The sequence below is a fragment of the Talpa europaea genome (genome assembly GCF_964194135.1).
Source record: "Talpa europaea genome assembly, chromosome: 10".
Taxonomy (NCBI): domain Eukaryota; kingdom Metazoa; phylum Chordata; class Mammalia; order Eulipotyphla; family Talpidae; genus Talpa; species Talpa europaea.
In genome coordinates, this window is record NC_140077.1 from 85,221,978 (window position 1) to 85,236,506 (window position 14,529).

The following is a 14,529-nucleotide window of genomic DNA, read 5'->3' on the forward strand; positions in this document are numbered from 1 at the left end:
GGAAAGCCCTTCATTTTAATACAATAAATACAATAACCCAATAGTCCAAGTATACAATATATCTTCCCTGTTCCAACCTTGATACCAGCAATTTCCCCAGCAATTTCCCCAGAGAGCTCTTCTTCCCTTTTTGGTTAAAAAGGGTTTTACAAAACCAAAACATGGGCTTATATTGTATTCATTATGTTTGGGTAACTGGTAACTGCTGTTCTAGGCTTTGACAGTCTTTCATTGCACTCAACTAAAAAATGTATTTATTCCCTGCCTCCCTCATGTCTCCCTTCATATATTCAAACTATAATATTACAGAGGCCCCTTATTTGAACTCAGCATCACAAAAATCACTCTTGCTTTCCATTTCCATGTCTACTTTGGTAGAGAAAAACTCTCACAGAAATAATGTTTTGTTCTTCTTATTATATTTATATTTGCCTTTTTGACAAGTCCCTCTTGCATTCAATCAATGTCCAATCACCTGTGCAATTCCTCCTATGTAGATGTCACCCTACTTGACCACCTACACTGAGGCACAGGCAGAATCCTGCAGGTTCTGATACTCCAAGGGAACCATCTCCTTCACTAACCCATGGGGTGGACATCCTCTTTGCTCCACTTTGGTCTCTTAACTCCTATGCTGTGTTACCCTGTTAACCTCTAAAGAGCAAGTAGATTCCTTCTTTCTTTTTTTGATTCTCCTAATAATTTAAGAATCAACTATGTAAGAAGGAAGGAATAAAATCAGGAAAAAAGGCAAGAAAGCTGATAGGCAGGCAGGTATCAATTAGGTTTTAAAGAAGACATACAGATGGTCAACAGGCACATGAAAAAATGGTCATTATCACCTATCTTCAGGGAAATGCAAATGAAAACCACAATGAGATACCACCTCATACCTATCATATCTGTGAGAATGGCCCACATCAAAAACACCAAAAGCAACAAATACTGGTGAGTATGGGCGGGCAGGGGGGAGAAACTTCTTGTACAGTTGGCAAAAATATTTAATGACACAGTCCCTATGGAAAAATATGGAGATTTCTCAAAATACAAAAAAACATATTTATCATATGACCCCAGAAATCCACTTCTAGGTATCTACCCAAAGAATGCAAAAACACTAATTTGAAAGGATGCATCAACCCCTATGTTCATAGCAGCATACCTACAATAGCCAAGTTATAGAAACAAACTAAATACTGAAGGCAAATGAATGGGTTAGGAAGAAAAAGTATATAAACACAATGGAATACTACTCATGTGTCCAAAATGAAAAACTGTTGCCTTTTTGACAACATGGATGGAACTGGAGGGGACTGTGCTAAGCAAACATAAGGAGAAAGATAAACGCTGGTTGGTGTCCTCTTATTTGTGGGATACAGAGAAACAAAACGGAGGGCCAGATAAAACCAAAGGGTTAACAAAACTCAAGATCTGACTACAGAACTGTGGCTATGAGATGGCGAGGAGTAGGGTGGAGAGCAGAGTAGGGATGGCACACAATGGATTAGGACTCTGAGTGCCTTGGTAGCTGGTGTGGTGTGGTTACATACACGTGAAGGGTGTGACCCTGTATCTCTAAACCATACATAGTGTTAACCACTGCTGCCTCAACAAAATACAAAATAAAATAAAAATTAAGTTCTATGCCATTATTTTTAATTAAAATTTAGAAGGTTATTTGTCTGAAGTAAATATCAATGCTTCATTAAAAAAAGAACTAAGCTTTAAAAACAAACATTAGGAACCAAATTCATTGTTTTGCCATGATTATTTTGTAGAGTTTCTGAGAACAAAAGACCTTGAATTGTTGTTTTCCATCATAGATAACAGTCACATATTCCACAGTCAATGGAGTCAGTATCAAAAGAAGTTACATAGTTGATATAGTACATTGTCTATCTGTTCAAACTTTCCCAAGGACAAGGTAGATTTCCTAATGTGTCAATAATTCACTCAGCTAGCCATTCTAGAACTGTCTATAAATACTAAGAGTAATGATAACAAGGCTTGAAACATATTGGCTCTGTCTGACTTTTACCCTCCATGATCCCTGCTCAGTGATTAGATAGCAATTTAATACACAATAGACACTTTAACAAACAACTGATTAATACAAGGCATAATGTGTCATATTTTAGATATAGCGCATATACCCAAATATTTTATATTAAAGAAATAATCAAGGATTTTAATCATAGAGACATAAATGTTTTGGGTTTTCTTTTTTTCCCTTTTTTGTTAAGTTGATAAAAAATGAGTTTCTAGGTATCTTTCAAGTCACATTTTCTGGTACCTAGGTGTTCTGTGCGCTTGAAAATCAGTCCTATATGGGAGCAAAATATTTGACCTAATTTTTAAATATTTTGTCTAATATAAGTGAAGGTTTATATTCTCATGCAATCCACTCACCCCAACAAATCTATACATCGTCAGACTCAGCCTTGAGATAGAATCAGCAATATAAGAACCAGTAGTTTTTAAAATAATCTGCAAAGTACCAGCTGTACTGCTTGTTTGTTTTAGCCATTTCTTGAGATAATAATGCTTTCATCCTAGTCTCAGTGAAAGTCACAGGCAACACTATGATTCTCATTTGAATCAGTTACCTTTACAACGTAAACATGGAAAAGTTTTGCATGATGGGGGATAATGACTTTATTAAATTTGAAATTCTACTGAAAGTGTTATACAAAATAATCAGCTGCAACTATACTACATGAGAATTGAAAAATTCACAATAACTTGTTTTGAGATGAGTCTTTAAAGTATTTTTGAATTGTAGTTCACATGAGAAGTTATTCAATTATTTTGATGATATACCCTTGAATAATAAAATATACCAATAAAAACATGGCTTACAATATCTGTTCCATTTCTTGACTTTAGTATGTCAAAAACACTAACACTAATCCACATTAGGTACAATTTATTTTTTTTAAGATTTTATCATGTAAAAAATATTCTGGATATTTACACAAACTTGACTTATTATCTGATTGAAAGAATTTCTAATTATAATGAAATCTCTGAGAATCGAATAATTAATTAGTCATATTTAGTGAATCACAGTCAATATGTCCATTAGAATTGAATGGTACATCACTGCATTGGAAGAAGCAGTGGCTGTAGGGAGAATAGAACAAGTGTTGGAGTAAAATAATTCTCAGTTCCCTTGACACTAGCTCTTTGTGTCCTTAGGCAAGTTACCATCAGTTTCCTCATCTGTAAATGGAATAGTAATATTATGTAGCACAAAAGCTTGGAGTATAGTTTCTCCAAGTGATGCATGCAAATAAAACAGTAGCAGCCTGGAGATATAGCCTGATCCAATATGATACCCCTTACTAATATTAATAACTGCACCAGTCAGGAAATTATTCAGATAAAGTCAACTTTGCAACCAAACCCGTGTATTAGCAACACAAAATCAGTTCACAACCAGTTTTCACTTCCTTACTCTGCTTTAGAGCATGTAAACCTAAAGATTTATCTACCTTTCAGTTAGAGCTTGTCATGAGATCTAGCTGTGACTAATGGGATCAAAACAAAATATCCAACTTCTGAAAAAAGATTTTTAAAGGGCAGATGTGGATGACCTAAAGTTTTCCCCTTTTTCTTCTTCTCTTTTCCCTTTTCTTTCTAATTCCTGGAAAGTGGGTGTGATGTTTGGAAATGTACACGTTGACTTCAAAATTACAAATATAAATGTCATTGTCTTAAGACAGCAAGGGGCAAGAAAAGCCCAATTCTTGATGACATTTTTGAACTAAAATAGGAGAAGCTACATGTCTGCAATTAATGTGACTTTACTAATACAAGAAAAGTATCTGCATTACATTTGCGATTTATTTCGTTAGTTTCAGGAACATACTCCAATCTGTTCATTTGAACAATAGACTGCGAACTAGCCCTCATTTCTTTTTTCTTAGGACAATAGATAAAGCAAATAGCTTATTAACTGATTGTCTAGCTTTTAAAATTCCCTTCTAAATCTTTGCCTGTCTTTATCACGAATTCTAAACTATTACAACTCCAGTTTTACCCAGTCTCATATTGAGAGAAGCATGTTAAACTAGACAATGAAAATCTCTATCTATCCTGTCTGTGGCTACTAAGAAGCCAGAGTGGATGACAGCCCTCCCATTGGGATGGTCTCACTGTGCAGGCCGACACACACACACACAAATTAAACCTCAATTACCAGAAAAGTAAAATCATCATCACACATATCAGATTTTTGTAAGAAAAAAAGCACATTAGTAATTAATAAATTTTTGAGAGGAGCTTTAGTTCAGATATGAAGTACTTAACGGCTCCTGCTTTCCTACCTGCTTTCAGAGGTCCGTTTCCTTCTGGATGTCCCCTCCACATCTGCGCAGCTTAAATTCATGCTTCTGAATAGATTTCTTCTTTTTCTCACCCTAAAAAAACAAACAAAAACATGAAAACGGGATTTTAACTGTGTGTGAAATTGCAAAAGTCCAGATTAATTACAATTAAAATGTTATCACTAGTCAAGGTCACAGTGTTGTTTTAACGATAGAATGTCACAACTAGGAAATGACATCTGCCTTTGTCAGCCAAGAAAGGATTTTACTCTCTGAATTTAAAATCGTGTGACGCAAATATTTATCTGTTCATGTACAACTCTAACATGTCTATAATATATTATTATTTTTTTATCCTATCCTCTTTATTTATTTATTTTTTTTAAATAATAAATTTTATTTTTATATTCCCCCATACAATTGCAAACGCCCCATTCTGACCCCAATCCTTAAGCACTTACATGAGAGAGTCAGCTATTAAATGAAAATCCAGTCTACCAAAAGCCAAAATAGTCACATTTAGAGGTACCAGAGCTACAGAAAAATGGGCTTTAGATATTTTGCTTTATAAAAATTATGACAGACTTGACTCTGCAGCTTCATCACTTTCATTGATTTCCCTTTTGTCTGAAAATATCCATTTCAGCCAGTTCCTTTTGCTTACATCAGCAAAATGGCAATAAAGCACTTGAAATAAACTTCTCACAATATTATTTTTCTTGCATACTGCAGAGGATCTTTCAAAACAATATACCAACAACCAATTATTAAGAGCTGCCAGGAGTCAGGCAATGTTCTATTTCTAAGAATATATTAATAAACAAACAGACCGAACAAACAAACAAACTGTCCCCACTGAGTAGTCTACTTTTCATCATAAGTTCCACTTTTTCACCCCTTTTCAGATAGATTTGTATCTGGACCAAAAAATAGCATTGGTGGTTTCCTGGGGCATCGGAGAAGGGAGTACTAAAATAAATTACAGCACAGTAAATTATTCCATGTCAGTCATTTTACTTCAAAGGAATTAGATGAAGTTGCAAGTAATATCATGGAGATCACTCAGGGATGCAGCATCTTAGTCTCTCCAGGCACAAGTATTAACCAAGTGGAATTCACTTTGGAATTTCCAGGTCTAGATGATTTGCACTGGTCACCTTAGGAAAACCTGACCCACAGACAGAAAGGGAAATTAAAGGGTTCTAAAGGTTGAAAAAGTCCATTAGAAACCTACATATAAATATACACATATTCCTATTCACAATACAAAGCCTGACAATAATAAGATTTTGACAAATTACTGACTTTAATCGATGCAAAAATATCTTTAGTGTTAAATTATCTGAGGAATAATAGAAAATAAAGTATCAATTAGCTCCTCAATATAACCTCATTGCTTATTCTTATATTATCTTTTGCTTTCCCTGTTTATTGCATTCTCCTTCATACGCAGTTCCACAACTAAAATTATTCTTGTTCTCTCTCCACTTCTCCCCAATTAAAACATTCCAGATTAAGATAAAAGGGCTTTCGGTAAGCAATTTTGAATGAGACCATGTGATATGCAAGTTGCCTACTTGAGAAAAACATAGGACATTTATTTGCAATATAGATACTAATTAAATATGATATAATATGTGCGTGAATGAGCTCACTCACTGAAAAGAAGTAATGGAACATAATAAGGATCACAGATTTAAAAATACGGATGCTGGTTTAAATCTTGTCTCTGCCTATTGAAGGGTTACACTATGGAATAAATTATCTAGCTAAAGAGAAAAAAAGGTGGATGTCATAGTAAATACTAGAAATATTAGCCAACATTATCATCAAAATTAATAAAATTATTATTTTACTGTAACCACTAAGAGTTTACAAATTGAGTTGAAGATAACAGTTCTCTTTGTCACATGACTATAAATGTGTCCATGAATCACCATAGTCAGTCAAATACAAACTTCTAATTTCTCATTAGCCAAACAGTATAGGAATACAGTAGTACCAAATATTTTTCTTAATAAAAAAATTCAGGATTTCTGGATATAAATGGTATATAATAAGTACCCCCAAGGGTACTTTCTACAAAATCTTTCTACTACATCTGATGTCTATTTGGAAAAGAAAATGAAAAGGTCTGAAATTAGACACATATCATACAACATAGTAATATTTCCAAAGGATTAAAGACTAACTGTGAAAGATAAAATTAAGCTGAACATGTACATAAGGAAAAAAAACAAGTTCTCAGACAGAAAGTTCTAGTAAATCTTGAACAACAAATTTTTTACATCTAAACCAAGAATCAAATAGCAGTCTACCAAGAAACACTGGTTGATTTAAATAACAACTACAAATGTGTACAAATTAAAATCATTGGATACATATTATCAAATATAAATATCCCTGCCACTAAGAACTGAAATGAGATTTTATGTTTTTTTCGGCAGTTCACAGATGTAATTTTAGTTTTGAGCCCTTACATTATACATACAATAGAGTTTAAATAAATTAACCTGGAAATAGTTGAATTAACTTAATTATGTAAATAATGTTTCATTGTGCTAACATGTATATAATACATTTTAAACCATGCTAAAAAGAAACCCTCTTGCAAGTAGAATAATGGAGTAACTTCAATTTTTGGTACATTTTGATTATAATGCAAGCTACAACATAGTAATTAATTAGAACACAGGGTAATAGAGAGCAAAGTCAAGAGCAAATTTAGCAAAGCAAAATTTTTTTGTAATTAAATCTTGATCATAGCACATCAACATTCTACAATAGGACTAGTAAAATTTTAATCATTACTCTTCTGAAATGTAGTTTCCTTTGAAACAAAGTCTTTACATATATGATCTTGGTAAAAGTACCAATAGACTGGGAGTTAAAGTATAAATACATATGACAGTAGTTATCCAATTACTTATTAATAAGCCATAAATTCCTAGTTATTTAAAGCTTCCGCTTATAAATTTTTTTTAAGAAAAAATTGTGTACTTTGAGAAATACATGCTCTGCTTCAGGTGAAAAAAAGCCAGTTATGCTACACTTGAATACTCAAAAGACAGGATTACTTGTTCTGTCCTTATCCATTATGTATTTAGAAATCTTAAATAAATGTAGCATTTATTCTGGGCTAGTACACTTAGATATATGATCACTTTATCATTCATGAAACAATCAAGGACTCAAGAGGAAAAGCAGCAGATCGTAAAAGGGATAGGATTAATAATTTATATTTGAAACTCTTGATCCACATTCAACTATTATTTTTCTACTCACTGAAACTCTATATTTAAAACTAATGCTAGCAAAGATAGATTCACTTAAAGTAATGCTGATTCATAAACACTTCAGTGAGCCAAAAGTATAATTTAATAGCAGGAGAAGTAGAGCTTTGAACAGAGAAAAGGAGAAAATTGTATTATTAAGACGCTTGCCAAAAAGGTGAGCATGTTCAATTGACTCACATTTCTTGGGACATTTACTCAGAAGTTTCCCATATTTTTAAAAATCAGGTCAAGTTTGTTATTGCACTAATGCACTTTTATGATTAGTTCTACTAATGAAGAATATCCATTTTCACAAAGCATATGTAAAAATATATCACTTTTAAGGAGAAGAGATTTGCAAGGTCAATTGAGTTATTAAATAATATAGAGTAGATGCATTGTAATATTTTTTTAAAAAGTTGAATTATTATGCCAATAAGGGGGAAAAGAAAATTTAGAATTTAGCCCATTGTAAAATTAAACAGCATCATAAATAAAAAAAGTAGATTTAGTGAGGTACAGGTATTTCAATCTCAGTAAAACCTAGAATCTGTATCACAGAAACTGTCTCTAGATTTTTTTTTAAAGATTTATTTATTTTTATACAAGAACCAGGGTACAGGCCAGATGTGCAGGAGGGTGAGAGCATTCACCAGAGACAGAGTGGGGAACAGAACAGGCAGACTGACTGAAATACACTGCTGAGGGGAGCAGCAGGCAAGACAGGAGAGGTCTGCAACGCCATGTGGGTTTCTCACCCGCTGGCCGGGATGGAACCCGTGCTGCAAAGGCTGCGGACAGCTTCACAGTGAGGCGCTCAACCACCTGCGCCACCAGGGAGGCCCTCTAGAAATTTTAAAGTTTCATTATTTTAAAGATTCATTGTACTGTGTGCATCATAAACCATATTAGTTTACTGTAACTCTGGGCTGAAGTTTATTTTATTTTAATCTAAATATTGGAACCAACAAAATTATTTATAATTTTGTCAGTGCCAGCATTAGAAGGTGGCTCTAATTATGATTATATTTTACTTAAAAAAGTCAATACTCTTGTAAAATTGTCTCTCTACCCTAAATTTAACTCTGACATATTTGTTGAAGATTTAAAGTAGATATATTTCAAGATGCCAGCATTGTGGTCTTAAAGCCACAATTTTAAAGTGTGGCTGTGATTCTGAGCAATTCCACATGTGCTCCTGATGACTCAGGAGGATATACTGACATTGAAAGTAATAAAAGTAACGCCTAGAAAGAGAACATCTAAAAGAATCAGTATTTTTTTGCTTATATTTTATTTTTTGGCAGAAATTGGAAACGGATTGCAAGAGAACAATTATTTTGTTAGTGTGTATATATATATATATATATATACATACTATATTTGGCATAGAGAATAGTTAGAGTATAGAGCATGGGGGGGTGCAGAGATGGATGGACAGACTATATATTTGGCTTAGATGACAAGTCAAGCTCTATAGTTGCCTATGATTCATTTTTCTCCTGAAAAAATCATAACTGGGAGATAGACTCCTCACCTGTTACAGTCTCTCAAGATGGTATTATTCACCCCATGTGAAGAACATACAAAACCACCTCCAGAATGCAAGGCGGTGAGGGAGAGAGTTCATTCTTGACTACTCCTGTCTACGGGAATGGCTGCTAGGGAGCTGGTGCAGGGGGTCTGCTATGGGCAGAGGTCAACATCTGTGGCAATAAACCACAACAGTGATAACAATTTAAAAATAACACATTACAAGATAAATCTTCTGTCTTAGAAATAAAGAACAAGTTATGAAGAGGCCTGTAGGAATTTGTGAAGACTTTATATAATTTTTCCTTTTTAACTGGGATAATTTTAACTAGTTATTCAATTTATGAGCTCACTCTAGTATTTCATTCAGTTGACAATAGCATCAAATGTTAAATTCATGCTAACATCCTAATACAAATATATGCTATAAACATAAAATGAAAATCTATAGTAGAATTACAGACAGAACAAAAAAAATTGTATCATGTTTCTTAATTTTGCTATGATTACAATGACCACATGCTTTCAAAATAAGTCCACATATACACACACATACACACACACACACACACACACATAAACTTGTGACTTTCTTAGACAGCGTTGAAGTCGTCTACCTGAGGGCAGCTAAACAACTTTACTACTCAGAGACTACAGCATTATTAGTTTCTATCATGTTGTCAATAATTTCTATTCACCCTAGATATTATTATTGGTCTTAGATTGAACACTAAAAAAACTAAAATAACATATATTAACACTAATTCATGGACTCTAGATCAATAGCAAGTCAAACTCTTTCATAAGCAACTTGTCTCATATACATAAAATGTGTCTTGCCAAGAGAATAAATGAGAGCATATGCTTTATGTATATGTTGTACCTTCCCTCCCAGTGATTTTATAGTCCCTAGGTTACATAATTTATTTAGTATTTGTGGAATTAACTGTACAATAGTCAAAGAACTCTCCTTGTTCTTTTATTGTATAAAAGTGAATTAGACTAAGCTTTCAGTTTTTAACTTTACAAGTCCTTTCACTTTTCTTTCCCAGAATTTTTGTGGAAACTATAGAAAAAGCCACATAGTAAATTAAAATTACTGAGAAATCAAAGTAGAGCAGTGTGTCCTCTGCGCACCTAGGTCACAGTCAGGTAGCGGCACAGCACCAGGCAATAACCAGAGGGATCCAAGGTCCTCTCTCATCTCTGCTCACTGATAAGAACTTTTGAGGCCAAAACCTGCTATTAATTTCTTCCAGGTATGAATCCTAAATCGTCATTTGATGCAACTGAGACTGGAATATTTCCTTTCCAAAATGAATAATTATGAGTCAGCTGCTTTATGATGAAACAGAACCAAATCAACTTAAACTCCCTAAATTTTAGTAAACTAATATTTAGTAACTCTCAACTCCCTAAATATAAGTAAATTCCACAGGCAGCATCTAGAGCAAGTAATTGGGTTTGAAATTTCAGCATTTTTGTTAAAATAACTTCACCAAACACAATGCCTGCTAATTTAAAATAAATTTTCAAATTCGTTCATATACAGATACATAGTATTTCACTTAAACATAAATTATAAACATATTTGTTCACTTGCCTATTTATACAGAAGCCTAAATAAATGTACTGCTTTCATCTGATTCATTATAAATCAATTTAATTAAAATGCATATTACTTGTACACATGAAACTGAAAATAGTTCCAATTATTTTGCCAATAATCATCTCTGGCATTTATATTAAGAATTACAGGACTTTCATAAATAACTTCATTTCATTCTTAACACCTACTTTGTGAGGTATATAGGACAGGAAATAGCTTTGCAGAGGTTAAGTGGCTTGTCCAAGGTCCAAGCATTAAGAGGCAGCAATAAATCCAGAAATCAGGTCTTTTGTATAAGGTCATTGCTCTTTCTACACTAATACTCTAATGGACTTGACACATAAAAAAAGAGGTTTATATAATGTAGTAATTATATAACATAACAACACAACATTAATAATATGATACAACAGGATATAATATAAATACATGATATATTATCATAAATAAAAGCATTTTTCTCATTAAAATTGAAAATTTTACTCTGGAAAATAAGATGAAGAAAACTGAGAAAAATTAAAATATAACCACTACTACTATTTCAATAAACAATTTCTATAAATAACTCATATTTTATGTTAACTTATTTTAAGAAAATTATATTTTACTCAGTTGCATAATAGCTAAAATACTCTAGACAAAATAATCTTGTTACCAATAAGAAATCCAAATCAGGGTCAGTTTTCTCTAAACCTCCTTAAATCCTGAAGGACAATTACTGGTCCAGAATTTATCATCAAAGTTCAACTCGGGGCCTGCCGGTGGCCTAAGGGTTAAGTCTCAGCACTATCACCACTATGGCCTGAGTTCGAGCTCGATCTCCTATCTCCAGCCAAGGAACTAATACACATGGCGCAGCAGACCTCTCTTGTCTTGCCCGCTGCTCCCCTCAGCAGTGTATTTCAGTAGATGGGCCTGATCTGCACCTTACTCTGTCTCTGGTGAATCCGCTTACCCCCACCTTATGGCCTACACCCCAGTTCTTCTATGCAAGTTGTTTCTTTAAATATATATATATATATGTATGTATGTATGTATGTATGTATATAAGACTTAAGCAATTTTTGAAATTTCATCAGTATAGCTAGTTTTGTAAAACCAAAATTAAATCTCACAACTATTTATTGGAGCTTGTATTTAAGGACACCACACCTAACATATGAACTTGCCTCCCATCTATTCTGAAATTCTATTAAAATAATATAAAGGGATAGAACAAAAAAATAGGAGTAGCAGAGTCAGGAGGAGATTAGCAGTGGACAAAGGATTTCTAGATTTGGGGAAGAGAAAAACTACAGAATTGTGTTGGCAGGTGAAAGAGGAGTTAACCAAATCTGTGAAAGAAAACATTAATCTGGAAAGGTTTCAAACTCTGAACCTGAAGCCAGGGAAGGAAGTGACAAGGGGAAGAGCTGAAAATTGATGGATTGATAGAAAATTGCTTTGCTTCAATGTTCAGTCTTGAAAAGAAAACTGCCTGCAAGAAGGAATATAGTTAGCTCACTCACTGTGATGGTCCTTTTTGGACCACTCTGCAGACGTCTGGGCAATTCTCTGTGGAATGTTCTTAGTCGAGGTTGGACCAAGGCCACCTTAACTTAATGTGAAATTATTGCTTACTTATTATTATTTTTTTCTTTTGCCCCAGGATTGGAGAAGTCTTATCTACTACAACTGATCATCACACTAAGCACTGAATTAAGAATAGTGATGAAAAGCGGTGATGGTTGTAAGTGTAATTTACTGCCCTCATGGAATGATGAAAGATACAGAAAATCATGCCATTCTGGTATATCACATGAGATCTAGGAAAAGTGATGGAGGAGAAATCTAGAGATAATTACTCAAGTACTAGTGTTTAGGGACAATCAAGACAAGTTACATTTTAGTAAACTGACTTGGCTTTAGTTCATCAGAGACATGCATGTGGTAAGAAGTAGATAATTTGATTTATTAATCATTGTTCTCATTACATAAATATACAACAGATGCTGATAAGAAGCCACATGAATAACTTAACTTTATAAACAAAAATTTGAAAAGCAGTGGGAAGATGTTTCCAATTTACTTTAAGACAAGATAAACAAGTCCCTTGTGAAATGTCAACAGCTTTCTAGTAACATAAAAAATTTCAAACTAATTGGAACCAAAGCATCACGACCTTCCTAATTTGATTGCTAAGACATGAATGTGTGATCAAAGAAGTAAAACGTGAACTGTACTCCTGAATACAAGTAGCTTCATTTAGAAAAAGAGATAATAACAAATAAAGAATATTTATCACTGACAGCATGTGATTAATATTTGATTTACAGCACACCTTGCATTTAAACCTCCTCCATTACTAACATTCATTAGCATTCTTCCTCCTGTCATCACTATTCATCTCCTCACCATGGCTAAAAAATACATGACTGAGATAACTGCATCATATCCCACAAATGCCATGCTCTACTTAACTGAGACAGAAATATCTAACAGCGTAGTGAGTCTGACACAGATTTTAGAACAATTTCACTTGGGAATAACTCTCCTTGCTCAAGTATCAAAGCCAGCATTACTGAAAGCAATACTGCAATTAGTAAGTAGGAACCGAGCCATCATACCCCATCATGTTCCCACAGGGGCAAAGTTTGATATTTTTCAAGGGCATTTAGAGACTTACCTATGGTGGGTAAGTTGCAGTTAGCAAACCAGTTATATATGCCTGTAACATGTGGAAGACAGATGAGACAGCCCACAATGCAGTGTACTGAGCTAGGGTTTATGATGTACTTATTTTTACTATGTAAGAGAAGCATCACAATTTAATGATCGCCAGTCTATATATTCCGACATATTCAGAGCCATAAACACCATCTATCACACTTGATATTCTGCTTGGCTGTCCTGGAATCATTCAAAATGTAGCAAACATAATTGCAATAATTATTGAAATTTATATGCAAAGATTTTTCAAACTCTCCTACATTCCTTTTGGCTGTTGATTTCCTATTATATCCTAGCAAGTGAACCACTCAGTGATCTATTTGCAATGGTTCAACCACAACATAATAATCACATTATATCTGAAAGTCAGACAAATTATAAAGTACTTAGTTCTGCCATACCATTTATAGTCATAAGAATCACTGACATGAAGGGACTGAGATAGTTTGGCTTTTTCTGGTAACTCCTCCCCTTCCCTCTTTCCTCAATCCTATGACCTTAAAAAAATAAAATATTTCAAAGTATTAGTTGCTAAGTTTTCTATCCTCAGTAGGAAATGACTGGCTAGGTTTTCACTTATTTATGTTGATACATATTTTATATAAGCTATTTTAATGCAATAAGAAAATACTTTGATTAGCAAAATTACTGATAAAGCTTAGAGAAAATTTTTTAAATTAATTGATTTTTAACTGCGGTATATTCTGGGGCACTTAGATTGTTCCCATAGTTTAGCTATAGTGAATAGTGCTGCAGTAAATACTGGAGTGCAAGTTTCGAATTTTTAGGATAGATGCCTAGAAGTGGAATTACCAGGCCAGATGTTTAATTCTTTGAGACACTTCCATGTTGATTTCCATAAAGGATGAACCAGTCGTGTTCCCACCAGCAGTGCAGGACATTCCCTTTTAGAGAAAACACTTAAATATATTTAAAAGGATTTTCTTTTGAACTTATATTTTTATATTTAAAAATATATATATTTTTATTGTGGTAACATTGATTTACAATACTATACATGATTTAGAGGTACAGGTTCACATCTCTTAAGATGTATGTTATGGGCCTCACTGGT